The sequence below is a fragment of the Cyanistes caeruleus genome, unplaced genomic scaffold (genome assembly GCF_971803275.1).
Source record: "Cyanistes caeruleus unplaced genomic scaffold, bCyaCae1.hap1.1 HAP1_SCAFFOLD_102, whole genome shotgun sequence".
In the NCBI taxonomy this organism is placed as follows: domain Eukaryota; kingdom Metazoa; phylum Chordata; class Aves; order Passeriformes; family Paridae; genus Cyanistes; species Cyanistes caeruleus.
In genome coordinates, this window is record NW_028255904.1 from 433,873 (window position 1) to 448,957 (window position 15,085).

The 15,085-nt window shown below is 41.8% G+C and overlaps 1 long non-coding RNA gene across 1 annotated transcript; it reads left to right on the forward strand.

The window, feature by feature from the left end:
- Nucleotides 1-5,889: 5,889 nt before the first annotated feature.
- LOC147646302 (uncharacterized) lies at nucleotides 5,890-12,832 on the forward strand. Its single transcript, XR_015281911.1, has 4 exons — nucleotides 5,890-6,161; nucleotides 6,243-6,524; nucleotides 8,649-8,741; nucleotides 9,369-12,832. It is a non-coding gene; the product is annotated as an uncharacterized LOC147646302 (long non-coding RNA).
- The last annotated feature ends 2,253 nt before the right edge of the window (nucleotides 12,833-15,085 follow it).

Genomic DNA, 15,085 nt, shown 5'->3' on the forward strand with positions numbered 1-15,085 from the left:
GTGGAATTTTGAGAGATATTGAGGAGACTTGAAGAATTTTGAAGGATATTTCTGGAATTTTGAGGAAATTGGAGGTGATTTTTTGGGATGTTTCTGGAATTTGGTAACATTTTTAAGAATTTTGTAGTATTTTGGTGGAATTTTTTTAGAATTTTGAGGGATTCTGAGGAGACCTGAAGAATTTTGTGGGATTTTTCTTAGATTGTGTGGAAATTTGTGGAGATTTTGTGGGATGTTTCAGGAATTTGGTAGAGTTTTGAGAAGCTTTAGGGATTTTGGTGGGAGTTTTCTTCCATTTTGTGGGATTGTTCCTTAAATTTTGTGGGCTGTTTCTGGAATTACGTGGGGGTTTTGTGGAATTTTGAGGGATATTGAGGAGACAGGAAGAATTTTGAGTCAATTATCTTAGATTCTGTGGAACTTGGTAAAGATTTTGTGGGATATTTCAAATATTTGATATGGTTTTGAGAAGATTTAAGGATTTTTTTGTGACTTTTCTGCAATTTTGTGGGATTTGGCTGCAATTTTGTGGGATTTTTTCTGAATGTTGTGGGATTTTTCTGGAATGTTGTGGGATATTGATGAGACTTGAAGAATTTTGAAGGATATTTCTGGAATTGTGTGGAAATTGGAGGAGATTTTGTGGGATGTTTCTGGAATTTTTAGAGTTTTGAGAAGTTTTAGGGAAGTTTGTGGGAGTTTTCTGCCATTTTGTGGCATTTTTCTGCAATTTTGTGGGATTTTTTCGGAATGTTGTGGGATATTGATGAGACGTGAAGAATTTGGAAGGATATTTCTGAAATTGTGTGGATATTGGAGGAGATTTGTTGCCTCCTGTTAGTTTACTTTCATTAAGTATATTTGTTCACCTTCTTTGAGTTTAGAGTTGGTTTGTCCCAGTTACTCCCCCACTATCCCGATATAGTTTTTCCCAGTTGCCTGTCATTGTAAACCTCTCCCCTCTTTCCAGATTGTTCCCCATCCATCACTTTGGTCCTACCCCCAAGCCCTATCAGTCTATGTACACCACACCTTTTGTTCTGGTTCCTTCCCTGTTCATCACCCCTTACTCGATGCCCTATTGGTTGTATAGCTATCCTCCCTCCCCCAAGTCCCTACCATTGGATTTGTGTATTGTAACCCCTTCCCACAACACCTCCCCTGCTGCCATATTATTGGTTGTTGTATGAGCCACCCACGGGCTTTAAAACCTGGCGCACAGAGGTGCCCAGGGTCTCGGCTCGGACTTTCTCCTCGAGGTCCCAGCCCTGTCCCTCATCGCCTTCTCCCTGCACCTGCTGGAATAAACTTGTTCCTGGGAAATTGGAGGACTCCGAGCACTCTCTCTCCCTTTACTGCACCTCGTGTCGCCCTGCATACTATAGAGCCCGAGCCCAAAGGAGCTCTAGAAGTTCCAGGTCGAGCCACACAGTGCTCACCTGGTTCCCCACTCCTGCCGCTGACGCTTGGCACAAGCTAGCCGGGGCGTGAAGGGCCGAGCAGGCAGCGACACAGCAATCCTGAGATATTCAGAATTCATGCTTTTACGTCTGAGCCTGACTCCCAGCAGGCTGGGGCTGGGTGGAGCCGGGTATGCTGAGGGGACCATGACTCCAGTGCTGTTTGGGAATTCCTGTTCAACCCTGCCAGCCTGGCCTGAAGCTGCACACCCCAGTCCTCACATGCTGAAATGAATCAAAATTGTTTAGTCTGCTTGAGTAACCAGCATTCCTGGGGTCAAATAAAAATTCTCTGTGAAGCAGATGGAGCAGTTCAGCCCTAATTGCCCAGCTTGCTTCAGGTTTCCAAAGCTCACTTTTTTGTGCAACATCAGCTTTTGAAAAGTCAGAAAGAGAAAAGAAATAAAAAGATAATAACTAGATGAATAAAAAATCAGCACACTGAAATAACACAATTTTATTCCTGAAAAGTTTATTAAGGATCTGCTGGAGCTTCAGCTGTTTCTCTAGTTAGTCCTACAGAGGATGTGTCCAGTCCCTAACTACGTTAATCTCCTGAAAGAGTGACACAGGGTTTTTCCTGTTTTTAGGACCTGGAAGACTTTGAGGTTTATAAATATATGGGGGAGTAATTGCAAGGCACTGTACTGTATTTATATTGGTCTTTTAATAAGTCATAAAATTACAGATGGACCATGATAGGAAAATAACTTGCTGCAGGAAAAATTCCTCAGGATACCTGCTTATTCCCAGTATCTACTGCTGTCATTTAGCAGGGGAAGACGGACAACAAGCCATGTCTGAATAACAACATGCTAATGTGCTCTCTTCCTGAGTCTGCTCTGAAAAGATCTGTGATTGATAAAGATGAAGGAATTTGAAGAGTTATTTTGGTTATTTCAGAGAAAGTTTAAAATGGAGAAAGGATTGGGGTGACTAGGAGGCTGTCATTAGCTATCACTTTCAGTGCTGTGTATTGTAGCAAAAATGATAAATGTGCCCTTTTGGTGTTCTGCTGGTGTTTAGATTTTCTGAGTCCCTCAGCTGTGAGTTGGGTTTCTATGCTGGTGGAACTGTCCTGCCTGTTGCTTGCTGGGTGCACTGGAACAAAGAGCTGAGCAGTTTATGAGAATTACCACAAACGAGTTTGTGTGGCTCAGAGTGAAAGAGAGGAAATTCATGTTTAATGTAGAAAATCTTCCCTGTGAGGGTGGTGAGGTCCTGGCACAGGTTGCCCAGAGAAGCATAGTAAATAAAGTTTCAGAATCCTTCATTTCTGCCCCATTCTTTTTCTGTAAGTTCCGGTTTGGTTTTCAGAGTGCCACCTTCTCAGCTGGTTGCCATTTGTGTCCTCCTTTCTCTCCTGCCTTCCTTTGTCTGCTCTTTTTCCCTCCCAGTGTCCCTCTTTTCCTGTGGCAGTTCCCAGCCAAAGACCCTCTCCTGATTTTTGTTTTTCCCCAATCCAGGAGGTAAAGCAGCCCTGGATGAAGTTATGGAGGCTGGCAGTGGAATGTCATTGTAAGATCTTGCTCCACTTGGGTCTCTGCCCTTTGAGAACTTTGCCTTGAAGGGCAGGAACATCTTTTCCTTGCTGGAAGCTGGAATGCCAGCCCATTGCAGTGTGTGCCATGGACCCCAGAGGGCAATTCCCGAGGCTGCCAGGGTGCTGCTCCTGCTGTGCCTCCCAAGGGAGCTGGGCAGGGTCCAGCAGCTGGGTGGGCTCCCAGAGCAGACAGCAAAGGTTGCTTTGCTGCACATTCTCCAGCTGGAAGCGGAGGGAAGAAGGGAAGGGAGTCCTGACAGAATCCTGAAGTGATTCATAACTGGAAGGGACCCTGCCCATGGTTCCACCCAGGGTTAGGATGCCATGAAGGAGAGGTGCCTCTGCCCCAGTGAAGGTGCAAATGAGACCATAGGAGGACAACAAGCAGATTTTATTGAACGTGGGTTTTATTGAGAAAGAAATGGGTGCCAGGGACATAGAAATAGGGAGGAGGTCTCAGAGGCAGAGAGTGCTCAGAAGACGATCAGGTGGAAGTAGGTGCTTTTTAAAGTCCTTCCCTGCATTCTGGGATCCCAGATGTGTATTTTAATTTGATGATCTTCTTCTTCTTCTTCTTCTTCCTATTTACTATTTCTTCATCTAAATCGTCTTCTTCTTTCCCTTCTTCTTCTTCTTCTTCTTCTTTCCCTTCTTAATTGCTACTACTATTTTTTCTTCTTCGTCTTACTCTTATTCTTCTTATTCCTAATTTTTATTCCTATTTACTACTACTATTTCTTCTTCATCCTATTCTTCTTATTCTAATTAATCTTATTCACTTGTTATGCTTACTGTAATTCCTATTCTTCTTATATTAATGACTATCTTCATCTTCTTATTCCTATTCCTATTCTTATTCCTAACTACTACTATTTCCTAAACTCAACGTTGATTTTTTTGGAAGAATGGTACGAGTCAGAGTTCTGCAGTCACGTCAGTGGAGCAGCACCTCTGGTCTGTGCCCATTCTTCATGGATATAATCCCAAAGGCCTGGCGTGGGATCCTTTCATGAGAGGAAATGTCCCGTGATGCCACCAGGGGAAGTTCAGACTCAATATCAGAAGCAGTTTTTCTCTGACAGAGGCGTGAGGCATTAGAAGAAGTTGCCCGGGGAGGTGGTGGAGTGGCTGTCTCTGGAGTGTCGAAGAGTTGTGGCCCTTGGGGATGTGGTTTTGCGGTGATGGCGGTGCTGCCAGGAGGCCAGTGGCACTGGGTGACTGTCGGGGTCTCTTCCCACCTTGATGACTCTGGGATTCACTGCTGAGCGCCCTGGCACCAATGTGCCCCATGGCTGCTGTTTGGGGCTGGCCACAGCGGTGACTCTGGGTGTTGGGGAGATGCCCCTGGCACAGTCCACAGTAGCCATGGCAGCTGAGGCTGCAGGGCCATGTCCAGGGCAAGGTGTGGCTCCCTGGGGCCCTGGGCCAGCGGCCATCTGTAAGCCTGGCAGCGGCGCTACTCCTGTGGCTGTGGTGCCCAGCAGGGCCAGCGGAACAGCGCCCGCAGCGCCCGCCGTGCCCGCCTGAGGAAGCCGGGCCGTTTGCTGGAGGGAGACGGCTGCTGCCTGAGGGCCTCGGGGACCTCGAGGCTGTGCAGGGCAGGCCCCAGGCTCTGAGGCCCTGCCTCAGGCCCCTGCTGGGCCATGGAGGCTTGGCCATGCAGGGAGGAAAGTGAGGCACGGAGTGACTCCGGTGCCTGGACCTCAAGCCAGGCCTCCCGAGGGACAGGCACTGGCAGCCCGTCTGCCGCAAGAGCTGCCAGGCTTTGGGCCCTGCTTTCTGCTTCACACAGCTCGAGGAGGCTGACTTTGTCCAAGCTGTCCTCCTCCTGTGGCAGGGGGGTGATCCCAAAGCTGAGGATGCTCACATATTCATAGCTGTCCTGTGTGCTGCTGTCGTCTTCCTCGGTGGAATCGTCTAGGCTGCTGGAGTCCCCGTCCAGGAAGTCTCCATGGCCCAGTTCGCTGCACTCTTCCGAGTCGTACCAGTCCTGGCAGCTGCTGACCTCTTCCTGGGACAGCTCTGGCTCTGCTTGGCACTCCTGGGAAGACTCACTCTGGGTGTATTGTTCCCAGTCTTCATCATACTCAGCTGGGGTCCCCTCCTCACTCCCTTCCTCTGCTAGGAGTGACCTCCCCTCAGCGACAGCCTGCTGCTCACTGGGGCTCTGGGCTCCCGGCAGGCTGGGGGAGCAGCAGGTGCTGTGAGGGGCAGGGCCTGAGCTCTGTACCCCTGCTGATGGCATCTCCTCACTGGGGGCAGGAGAATGTGTCTGCTTCTCCTGGCTGTTCGCACTTCCTTCCCCTTGCTGGGACAGCTTTAGGTCACTCACCTCCTTCTCCCCTTGGGGCAGCTCCTTGACTGTCACCCTTTGTTGCCACTGGTAGAGGTGTTGCTGTGCCACATCTCCCCAGGGCACTCTCACAGCCACCTTCCCCTGGTGCAACTCTTGGTGACTCCCTGCTCCGTAGAGGCGATGCTCTTGGGCCCGAAGGTCTCCCCACTGGGAAGGCTCGTCATCCACGTCAGGGTTCTTCTCTTCCGTGATGACCAAGGGCCCCTCCTTCTCAGTGCCTGACTGTGGCCAGGCTGAGCCACCCACTGCCCCCACCAAGTGCCCGCTGAGGGCCTGGTCTTGCCCCCAGCTGGGCAGGGGCCTGGGTGGCTGGGAGCATTTGGGTTTTGCCTTGTTCTCCTCCATCTCTGAGATCCTGAAGAGCGAATGGATCTCGGGAGCTGCTTCCTTCTGCAAGAGTGGCTCTCACGGGACTGGGCACCTCAGGGTTCTGCGCCGCTTACACACCCTGAGTCGTGGTGGGGCTCTCTGATGTCACAGGGGTCTCTTAGCACCGCTGAGTCACAACGGGCCACACCCAGTACCCCTGCAGGTAGCAGCTGAGCCCACTGGAATCTTCATGGCTGGTGCTTCCCGGGAGGCTCCCGAAGCTCAACAGTGTGAAAGAGTGGCTAGCTAACAAAGGTCGTGTTCCCATGCAGCAATTAGCTGAGAAAGAATTAAACAACAGTGGAGTGTAGTTGGTATGAGATGTTGCAATGTCAGAAAGACCTTAGTGATAACTCTGAACTGAGAACAGGACACTGTGATCAGAAGAATGTGGATTCAGCACAGATGAATGACCACAAGAAGGTGGAACTAGGTGGAGTTGTCCTTAAATGAAATATCCAATAATGAGCTTGCTTTTGCACTATGTAGGAGCCTAATTATTGATGTTATATAGGGAGTTTGGAGTTGCCAATAAATGAGACTTGCTGATCATTCATATTGAGTGCTGCTTGTCTCCCGCCAAACTCATCAAATGGCGCCCGAACAAATGGGACCCTTGGGACCTTTGGGACCTTTGGGACATTAAAAAGCGAAGGCCACGGGAGTCGGCGACAGGGGACGGGTCCTCCGCAGCAAGGACGGCGAAAAGCAACGGTGCCGCGCCCCAGGCGACCTCAGAGGAGAGTCCTGGCCGTAACGTGCTGCCAAACCTTGTAGGGCTGCAACAGCGCTGACGGTAAGATGGAAAGGCAAGCAGCACATGATTTATTTACCTGCTTTTTAGAAAAGCCACAGCTTAAGGGTTTTGATTTGCGCAAGGAGCTCCCTGGACTTCTTGCTTATGGGTATGCTCATCCCTTTACCTCCCACTGCTGGGCAAACACTCCTGCCTATGCTGCCCATGGAAAGAGGGAGGGAGAGTCAGAGAGAAGGAAATAATGAGAAAGAAATTTCAGAGGAAACGCTGAAACAACGAACAGAATCTGTTCAGTTACGGCAGGATGTGATATATCCTGAACTATTTGCTTCACTTTTGGAGTCACTCTTAACACTACAATCTTATTTAAGTTCCAACTTTGCTACCCTGGAGGAAAAGAATCCAAATTTAGATTGGTTTCCCCCCGAACCAGGGGGACATGGGGGAGCACTGAGGTGTGCGCAGAGAGCGGGGGCACCCCTGGGGCAGAAGCAGTGCAGAAAAAGTTCCAAGGCCATGCTGAACAATTACAGAAACAGCTGAGCAGAAACAGGTGGCTCAGACAGCTTCAAAAAGAGACAAAATAGCCAAAAAATCACAAACTATATGGTATCTAGTTAAAAATTCATCACTGTAATTAGAAGTTGATAAGCTGCAATGGTCACCGTTGTTATCACCTGGCCATGAGAGACTTTTCATGTAACATCGTTTGCTTTTGTAAAAATTGTGCCCCTTTTTTCCTCTCAGTGAACAAGAGAGATTGAGAGAAGTAACTGTGTGTGTTAATGTTAACTTTGTGAGGTTTTTTGGGGTTTTTTCTGCAAGAGCATGTGGAGAATGTGAAGAAAGATAACAGCAGCAGAGAGCAGCAGCAGGGCGGGCAGTCCACCCCCCTCTCCCTCTCTAAGAAAAAGCACTGGGATAGTACCCAGTTTGTTAAAAAGTCATGGTTCATTGGTTTTTAAAAATGTTTTTATATACCCTTTTAGAGTTAATTTTGTGTTTTAAGTAATAATGAATTTATGCAGTTGCAGTTTTTTAGAGTTTTACTGGAGAAATTATTGTGTTTCTTTGAAAGTTTAAAAAGTCCCCATTTCAAAAAAAAAGGTGTTTAAGGTGAATATTAACAGAAGTTACCTTGCAATAATTAGTTTTAAAACCTAAGGTTAAAATATGGTATGATTTACAGCTTCTAAGAAAACCTTCCAATTAATGTTATCTACAAAAGAGATTTGTGGTTTAAAAAAAAAATAATTAGTTAAGAGAAATTTACTGCACAAGACAAAGTTAAGTTAAAGTTTATATTACCCATTTGCTTGTTTTTTCCACAATTTTAATAAGGTAATTTCAATGTGAGTCCTTTTGTTATATAAAACACATATAACTGCATATATACCAATTTGGATTTTAGATTTTAGTTTAAGAATTAGACTTAATGTTTCTGAAAAGTGCTACAAAAGCTGAATGGCAACTTGCCAAATCCTGTGTTGTTGTGTTTTTTCTCTGGAAATACTGCACTTTAAAATCCTAACCAATTTAAGCAAGGCAAATTCCTATTATGAATAAGTATTTTTAGTACCATTTGCAGTTATTGTGAGTTATTCTCAAAGCTAGATGACATAGTATTGTGATGGATTTGTTATGTTTTTATAATCTTTATAGTGAATCCATGTTACTATTATATTGTGTTTAAAAGGTATATATCAAACCTTTAGTTGCCTCTTTGTAGTAACAGAATAAGATTAAGTTATGTTTTTATTTAATATAGTATAAGTGTTAATAGAATTAAGAATAGTCAAGTTTTATTATATTTAGGCTTGAATGTTTTTAAGTTAAGTTTTATAACTTTATATCATAAAATATATTCTTTTAAGGTTAAGTTTGTTACTTCCTTTTGTCATAAATCATTATTGTTAGGTTTAAATATTGTTTAATTTAAATTGTTTATGTTTTATTGGAGACACTTGTCTAAACTGCAAAGTATAGTTATTTTCCTAGAGAGATGAAGACAGCCACAACTGAAACAGCTGTGACAGAACGCTGATGAAACCTGCTTGTGGATAGAAGTGAATGCAGTCTGTGACACCTTTGACTTCATCGGGAGTTCTATTGGTTGTTACAATCTCTGCAGTTTTTGTTTCTTATAGCTTTCTTATTTTTCAGTGTTTCCAGAATTTTAAGAAGATGTACCATTGCTGAGGATCAGCTGCCATGGGAGAGGCTTCAGATTAAACCAACTGCTGCATGGTTTAATTGGTCTGGTACCTGAGGCTTCTGATCATTTGCTTTGTACAAATGCATTTTAACAGTTTGCTGTGCTGTGAGCATCTCCTAGCTGCTGCTATTGAGAACCTTGTTTTAGAAATGAGTTAAGAGGCATCTTTCCAGTTTAAAGCCAGGCCCTGGCCAAGCCTTAACTTTACCTGGACAGAATGTTTGCCAGCAGATCCAGATGTTTTCTGTACCAAATCAGTATTTGAGTCACTTTTTGACTCAGCAATTTGACCCTATTAATATGAAAGCTGGATCAATTTTGAAGTGGGCTTGGAGAATCATTTCTGGAGGTGGTTATCCAATCCTTCCTCATGATTTTTTGTTTCTGTTTGTTTGCTAACTATGGGACGCTGGTGCAGTGTTTTAGTAATTAATAGTAGTTTTATATTACATATCTTATTAATAATGTTTATGATTTAATTGATTTTTAACTTCTATAGGTTCTTAATCATTGTATATGGTTTTGTGTTAATGTTGATGTGTATAACAGAAGTACATCTCGTTTTTATTTAAAAAAAAAAAAAAATGGGGGAAATTGATGCCCTAAAAGCATTTGATTAGTGTAATTCATTAACTTCAAAGGAAGAAGTATCTGTGTTTTGTTGGCAGGTTCAAGAAGGTCACCTGTCCATCTGACCAGACTGTCTGCCTCTGAACACACGAGATCCAGTGAACAGAGAAGTCACCACACAGCCTTGGTACTCCAGACATGGATCAGAAGTGGAGCTGTCAGGACACAGTTGTGTCTGAACACTACACAGACAGTTTACCAACAGAAATTTTATGTTGTTATTTTTATGTTGTGTCTCTACCAATTTTTCAGTTATCTTTTGTTTTAAGATTAAGAAGGATGTGAAGAACAACCTGAACATCGAAGCCCTCAGTCACCGATCAGCTGCCAGCTGACATCACGGGAGCAGTGAACGTTCCAAGACTGAATCGTGTTAAATCATAGTCTGTTTGTGAAGGAAATTCTGTAGAAGATCTAAGAAAAGTGTAGAGACTCCATCTAACTGTATATAAAGCAAATTGTAGTTGTGTGTTTACCCTTTCAGCAAATTGCTTTCACGCTTAGACTACATATATACCAGAGCACCTGTGTTAAAAGTAGTTAGATAATAGTTTAAGATAAAGAGTTTAGCCTGTATAGCAATTGTTATATTAGTATAAATTAGTATAAAGTATAAGCATTTCCCCCTTCAAGAGGTAGTGTAAGCATCTTTGAAAGTTCATTTAACGTTAGTTTTTGCTGTGAGTTTGCAAGTATGGTGTCATTTACATGGAACAAACTGCTTATGGTAATTGTGTTGTGTATAGTCCTGACCAACTGCCTGCTAACTAACATCCAAAAGTGACAGAACATATGGGTCACTCTGGCACACTGAACTGGCCAAAGGTCAATGTGTTTGAGCCTAGCCACACCCGGAGATCCTTTCACACCTGTCTCATAGGAGTCCCTGAATGGGATCCTCAAGCATTTAAAGGTTTAATTAGTAATGAGACTCGACTGAATCAATTGGCAATGTTGCAAGAGTGCAATTGCACTGTTGGCTTCACATTAAGACAACTTGAAGCCTATTGGCAAGCAAAAATTACCAAAGTTCTCAATGTTACCATGCAGCCCTCAGAAGAATTAGATTTGTTAAGTTCCACCAATACCTCAGGTGGATGGATAATGTTTGAACCCCCAACAGAAGCCATTCTAACAAAGTAATGCAGCACTGGGCTGCAGTCAGTTAACCCTATAGCTGATCTCGTTACTACACAGAGTAAAGCCTTTATTAGTGGTGCAATCTCACAGGACAATTACCAAAGCGATTACTTAGTTCCATATTCCTAATTTGTGGAGATAGAGCATGGAATTAGATTCCTGCTAATCCACATAGAAGACCCTGTTATTTTGGGAAACTTACTTTGTTTCCATCCAAGCTTACACCAATTGCTGAATGTAGTTGATAAAATAAAAAACATCAAACAGTCAAAGTGAAGCCTGAATGAATTAAAGCTTAGCAACTCTAAAAAGGCTCGCTTGTTAGACTAAGAAAGAATTGAATCTAACATCCACAATGTTAAGTGAGCTTTCAGCCAATGTGAGTAGTGTACATCATGCAGTATTACAAAATCAAGCTGCAATTGACTTTTTGCTCTTAGCACAAGGACATGGTTGTAAGGAGTTTGAAGGCATGTGCTGTCTGAATCTTACTGATCATTCAGTTTCCATCCATGGGCAACTGCAGCAGCTACAGGATGGGTTACATGCCCTGAAGGAAGATAGTGACCCCACTGGAAGTTGGTTCTCCAGCTGGGGCATCACCGGATGGTTGAGGTCTCTTGTGCTGGAGGGGGGACGGACTTTACTTATAATGTTAATGGGGATGAAAGTCTAAGTTGTGTGTTATCTTGGCTTCATAAGAGTATAGAATGAGTCACATCCAAAGCCTGGTTTGTGCAAAAAGTGAAAGGGGAAATTGTTGCTATATTTTATATATTAGTAAAGGCCTGTCTGCACAAACCAGTCTTTGAAATAACTCGTGATATTAAAGGCTAAAGTCCTTGAAACCTTTCTGCAGAAGAGAGAGTAAAGCAAAACAATATCCTTGTGTGTAGGGGAAAAAATGTAAACTGTGTGTGTTAGGCAATAGTAACTTGCTCTGCCCGCAGGCCCTGTAGAACCCTATAAAAGGTGTGCTAAAGATAGAAATAAACGCTGTTCACGTTTACTTGTGTGAAGAGTGGTGAGTTGCTGGCAGTCCTCCAATAAAGTTCTACAAATGAAACATAACAAATGTCATTGGGGTGCAGAGGCATTGGTGAAATTGATGAAACAAAAATTAATCTCGGTACGGATGCTAACAATGGCAAAATCAGTAATGTCAAAATGTGAAATCTGCTTAAAAAACAACTCAGTGGCTAGACACAGGCATAGCTAGGGAAGATTAGGATAGGAACAGAATCAGGATGACACTTGGCAAGAAGCCTCTAGTAGAGTGAAATTTGGGTGGGCCCTAGAGTCTTTGCTTGGTCCTATAGCAAACTATCAGAAGAGAGAAATGTTGTACAAACTTAGAGGTCCGGTAGATAAATTAGCAAGAGTGACCAGAGAAAGATTTAAAGAACTAAACATACAATTACAATTTACTACTCCTGAAAGAGCATGGAGTGTGTGAGTTTTTTAAAGGGATGGATTGATCATTGCTGCATCCACACCGCAAATGTGACTGCACATGTAGAATATGACATCAATCAATTGCAACAAATAGAGCATGAAGCACAGGAAGAGCAAAAGGATTTGTCTACAAGTTGGTTAGGCAAAATCTTCAACGGCTTAGGGTGGAATGTGAGTTCATGGATTAAATCTATCATTGAGAGTGTGATCATCTTACTAACTGTATTCTTAGCAATTTGGTTAGTTGACAGCATCTTCAAGGGAGAAATACGGAAGAAAATGTCCTGGAACCAGAAAATAATAAAGGCACTGATGTGAGATCCACAGCCACCATCTTCTGGTTCTCCAATTTGTGACAACATCCCAGACAACGCTTACATCACTCAAGGATTCGAAGAACATCAAGTATAAACTCAGAAACAAAGGACTGTAACAAGTGAAAACATTTGGACTTCTAGTGAAGTAAAAATGCTTTCAAAGGGGGGAATAATAGTAAAAGGTCTTAAAATCTTAGAAAATTCAGGGACTTAGAAATAAAGTTAGGTTTGGCAAGCCTGGGAAAAGTAGGCTCTGGGAAATGTTAGGCCTTGTCCTTGCTAAAGATCAGGTGAAACTGCACCTGTGTTAGCAGTATATAATAAATGATACAATTGTTAGATATGATTAGATATAATTATTGTTTAAAGAAGATGAGGAGAAATGTTAGGGGTCTGAGGGGGATCATGAGAAATCCATGCTTGGGTAACATCAATGTATACAATAGAACGATGTAAGTTTAATAATTAATATATAAGTTTTATAATGATAGAGTAGAAAAACATGTTCAACTCAAAGCCAAGTTGGGTCAGATTTGGGTATGTGTACCCCTGACACCCAGATCTCTTAATAAAGCACCTGCATATAATCATTCGTGATTGTCTGTGCTCCTGAACGCTAACAATTTCATCAGATTTTACTGGAATTTTGTGAGAAATTTGTGGAATTTTGTGGGATATTTTGTAAAATTTTGTGAGATATTGAGGAGATTTAGGGAATTTTGTGGGAAATTTTCTGGAATTTTGAGGATTTTTCTAGAATTTTGTGGGATTCTGAGAAGACTTGAAGAGTTTTTTGGTATTTTTCTGGAATTTTGTGGAACACTGGAGATTTTGTGGATGTTTCTGGAATTTGGTAGGGTTTTGTGAAGATTTAGGGAATTTTGTGGGATTTTTCTTGAATTTTGTGGGGCTTTTCAAGAATTTTGTGATTTTTTTTTTCTGGAATTCTGTGTAAATAGGAGGTGATTCTGTGGGATGTTTCTGGAAATTGGTAGGGTTTTGATAAGATTGAGGGTTTTTTTTATTCTTCTGCAATTTAATGGGATTTTTCTGGAATTTTGTAGAAATTTATGGAGACATTTTCAGTTGTTCCTGGAAAATCGTAGGGTTTTGATAAGATTGAGGGTTTTTTTAATTTTTCTGCAATTTTGTGGGATTTTTCTGGAATTTTGTAGAAAATTGTGGAGATATTTTGCGATGTTTCTGGAAATGTCTGGGGTTTTGAGAAGTTTTAGGAAATTTTGTGGGTGTTTTCTGCCATTTTGTGGGATTTTAAGGAGACTTGAAGGATTTTGTGGGAGGTTTATAGAATTATTGGGATTTTTATGGAATGTTGTGGGGTTTTTGTGGAATTTTGTGGGATTTTGAGGAGACTTGAGGAATTTTGAGGGATTTTTCTTAGGCTTTGAAGAAATTGGAGCAGATTTTTTGGGATGTTTCTGGAATTTGGTAGGGTTTTGAGACATTTCAGGGATTTTTGTGGGATTTTTTGGGAATTTTGTGGGGTTTTTTTGAATGTTGTGAAATTTTGTGGGATTTTGAGGAGACTTGAAGACTTTTTTGGGGATTTTTCTGGAATCTTGTGGGATTGTTCCTTAAATTTTGTGTGATGCTTCTGGAATTTCGTGGGGGTTTTATGGAATTTTGAGAGATATTGAGGAGACATGAGGAATTTTCAGGCCTCTTTCTTAGATTTTGTGGGAATTTGTGGAGATTTTTTGGGATGTTTCTGGAATTCGGTGGGATTTTGAGAAGATTGATGGAATTCTTAGGGGTTTTTTTTTTGAATTTTGTAGGATTTTTTGGAGTTATTCTGTAATTATGAGGAGATTTTGTGGGATGATTCTGGAATTATTGAGGTTTCTGTGAAATTTTGAAGGATTTTGGGAAGACTTGAAGAATTTTGTGGGCTTTTTCTTAGATTTTGTGGAAATTTGTGGAGATTTTGTGGGATGTTTCAAAAATTTGATTCAGTTTTGAGAAGATTTAAGGACTTATTTTATTTTTTTCTGCAATTTTGAGGGATTTATATGCTATTTTTTGGGGTTTTTTTTTAATTTTGTGGGATTTTTCTGGAATGCTGTGGGATAATGAGGAGACTTGAAGAATTTTGAGGGATATTTCTGGAATTTTGTGGAAAGTGGAGGAGATCTGTGTGGATGTTTCTGGAATTTTGAGAGAATATTTTGGAATGTTGTGGAAATTGGGAGAGAACTTTTTTATGTTTCTGGAATTTGGTGACATTTTGAAGAATTTTGTGGCATTTTTGTGGAATTTTTGTAGAATTTTGTGGGATTTTGAGAAGACTTGAACAATTTTGTGGGATTTTTCTTAGATTGTCTGGAAATTTGTGGAGATTTTGTGGGATGTTTCAAAAATTTGGTAGGGTTATGAGAAGATTTAAGGATTTTTTTGGGATTTTGCTGCAATTTTGTAGGATTTTTCTAGAATTTTGTGATATATTGAGGAAACTTGCTGAATTTTGAGGGATATTTCTAATATTTTCTGGAAATTTGTGGAGATTTTGTGAGATGTTTCTGGAATTTGGTGAAGGGAGAAAATTTAGGTAATTTTGTGGTATTTTTTTCAAATGTTGTCAAACTTCTCTTAAATTTTGTGGAATTTTCTCAAATTATGAGTGATTTTTGTAGAATTTTGTGGAAATTGTGGAGATTTTGTGGGATGTTTCTGGAATTCAGTAAAGTTTTGAGAAGATTTAGGGAATTTTGTGGTATTTTTTTCTTTAATGTTGTGTGATTCTTTTAAAAATTTTGTGGGATATTGAAGAGATTTTTGTGGAAGTTTCTTGAATTTTGTGAGATTTTTTTTGAATTTTGAAACAT